The following is a 3,195-nucleotide window of genomic DNA, read 5'->3' as shown; positions in this document are numbered from 1 at the left end:
CATACCTGATAGCATGGCCTCTAACATAGCCCAAATAATTCTCAGCTGGATAATCACCAATCTTCTTTGCATTGGTGTAGAATTCTTTCACCACAGCTATGTTGGCAGGTGATGGATAAGTGGCTAGCTTCCCCAATCATTCCCTAACACTTGCTCTCCAAATTGAGGAGCAAAGTTAGGTATCATTCCAACCTTTCTCTCCATTAGAAGTCTCCTGTCCTGAACCACCCTAAAGTGCTTCTCATGTTTCCTAGAGAGGAACCTGCCATTATGGGGCTGCTCTGGTTCCTTTTCCTTTCTCTTGGTTGCCATGGTTTTCAATCTCTTTCCTGAAGAGGATGCCATTCCTGCATTCAAACATAAATCCAAAACCACAGAACATGATGTTAATCATTAGTAAACACAAAACAAAACTCCTTTGAAGCTAAACCACCGCTGAGGGCCAGAATTTCCCCTCAGCGCCACCAGTGCCACATTCAAACACGCAACAAACCAGAAAAAGCAAATCTGGCAGAGTGCCGCTCAGCGGTAAATGCCGCTCAGCGGTGATCTGCAGATTTTTGCAAATCTCGTTTTTAAACTGTCCTAACTCCACCCAAATGCAATTTTCAGTTTTCCAGTTCATAATCAAGCAGTTTAATCGGTTCAAACATCAAATATATCATCAAATCATGCATAGAAATCAAAACCCCTAAATATTCATGCTTTGACAATCACAGTCAATTCAAGAACCCTAGAATGAACAAAATGCATTTTACTTACTTGGGTGGAGATGCTAGATGATATGAGAATGCTTCCAAACTAGAATGCTCTCTTCCAACCCCAAACTTTGATAGCACACTAGTGTAAAAGTGAGTGGAAGAGAAATTTTCTAAAGAGGGAAGAGTAAAAAGATGTGGAAACCTAAGAGGAGATTGTGGGAGTTTAGTGCAGAGAAGAGCTTGAAAGAATGTAAAAACGCGCAGCTTAGGGTTTAAAAATACCCCAATGGGCTCGGGTTCCGCTAAGGGGAACTTAAGCCCATCTGCGATAGTACCGCTCAGCGGTAATTGCCGCTCAGCGGCACTTTCGTGATGTGCCCTTCTCCTTCTTTTCTTGACCTACGTGCCTTCCTAGCATACCCCTCATAGGTTCCCTGCAATTCAATGTTAAAAATGCTTATGCAAATCCTAAAAATAAACAAACAGAAAACAATCAATCAACTGGGTTGCCTCCCAGGTAGCGCTTGTTTAACGTCACGAGCCTGACCCAAAATCCACCAACACCCATCAGTAGGTGTTTCAAACTTACCAGCACCCATCAGTAGGTGCAAAATCTTCTCACCAACACCCATCAGTAGGTGTTACAAACTTAGTATCCTTCAGTAGATACTTAACCACCTAGCATCCTTCAGTAGATGCTAAATCCAAAAAATAATTACAAATAATGTTCACAAATTAAAATTACAAAACCAAATCAAAAGTTTTAAATCACTGGGTTGCCTCCCAGCAAGCGCTCTTTTAACGTCATTAGCTTGACCCAAGCTCAAGTTCCTTCTTCTTTTTCTTCTTTCTACTGAACTTCTTCAGAAATTTGATCAAACCAGGAACCTGTTGCATGTCTCAATCATAGGAACTTTAATCTCCAATTTCTTGAAGATTTCCATAAAGCACTTAAATTTCTTTTCCTTCCTATGATTCTTCTTTAGATGAGGATGTGATTTTTCATGTGATTTCTTCTTCTTTCCTCTCATCTTCTTTTTCTTCCTTTTTCTCTCCCTAAATTTTCTCTTTTTCTCTTCTTTTATTTTTTTCTTCCTTTCTCTTTTCTCCTCAACTTCTTTATCTTCACACAAATTTTCTTTCTCTCTTCTCTTCAACCAATTCTTTTTCTTTTTCTTCATCTTTATCTTTCTCACTCAACTCTTCTTTCTCTCTCTACCCTTTCCTCATCTCCCTCTAATTTTTCCTCATCAAGAATCTTGTCACTTTCAGTGATAATGACTTGCCCTTCCTCCTTAAGGTTAACATCAGTATTAACATCATCATTTAATATCTGACTAATGTGACGAAGTTGCATCTCCATTCTTTTACATGATTCTTCAATGCTTTTCTGAGTAGAGTCGGAATTTTTCAAAAATCGTTGAAGGGTGTCCTCCAACCTATCCAAACTTCCTGATAGAAAGGGTTGTTGCTGCCATTGTTGTTGTGGTTGGTTCTCAAATTGTCCAGCAGCTTGCCAAAATTGGCTTTGATCCATGCTTGAGTGAGGTTCCCACCATTGGTTGAGATTACTTTGGTAGAATTGAGTGCCCCTATAGTTAAACTCTTGACCAAATTGCATTCTGCAGACATTAGGCACAAAACCCTAAAAACAATTGTTAGCACAAAAGATAGAGAAAAGAAAAAAAAATCAAAGGATATAATTGAAAAGATAAGAAGATAGGAAATAAAAACAGAAAAATAAAAACATAAAATAAAATAAAATAAAATACAAACAGAAAATAAAATAAAATATAATCTAATCAAATAAAATAAAATCAAATAAAAACCGAAAAATAAAAAACAGAAAATAAAAACAGAAAACAGAAAAACAGAAAACAGAAAAAATAAAATAAAATCAAATAAAATACAAACTGAAAAATATAAACAGAAAAATAAATAAAATAAAAAAAATTCGAAATTTAAATAAAATAAAAAAAATAAGTCAAAGATAATCAATAATCACACAAATTAACCAGTTAAACCATGAATCCCCGGCAACGGCGCCAAAAACTTGATGGACAAATTTGTAAGCACCAAAATATGATGTCACAAACTTGTTTCACAATCGGCAAGTATGACCGAATCGTTTCAAGTAATAAACTTGGTAAGACCAAGTATCGTTCTCCCAAAGGACTCACGGCCTAGTTTAGTTATGTGATTTGTTGATTAGCTAAGACTTAAGAACACAATAATTGAAGTTTAATATGCAAAGACGAAAATTAAATATGTATGCATGAATTGATCAATGACAAAGACAAAAGATAAACACTTTCAAGGAAATATATGAATGAATATGTTGTTGGGGGTCAATTTCATCTCATCCACTCTCATATATTTTAGGAATTCAACATTCAAATCATCATTGTTAATGCCACTCTCTAATGTACCATTCTAGATGGCTTCTCCCTAATCAAATAGTTCATACAATTCTAGCCATCTAATGATAGTTCAT

This window comes from Vigna umbellata, chromosome 8 (assembly GCF_029865625.1).
Source record: "Vigna umbellata cultivar VRB3 chromosome 8, Vumbellata_1.0, whole genome shotgun sequence".
NCBI lineage: Eukaryota > Viridiplantae > Streptophyta > Magnoliopsida > Fabales > Fabaceae > Vigna > Vigna umbellata.
This window is presented reverse-complemented; position numbering follows the sequence as displayed.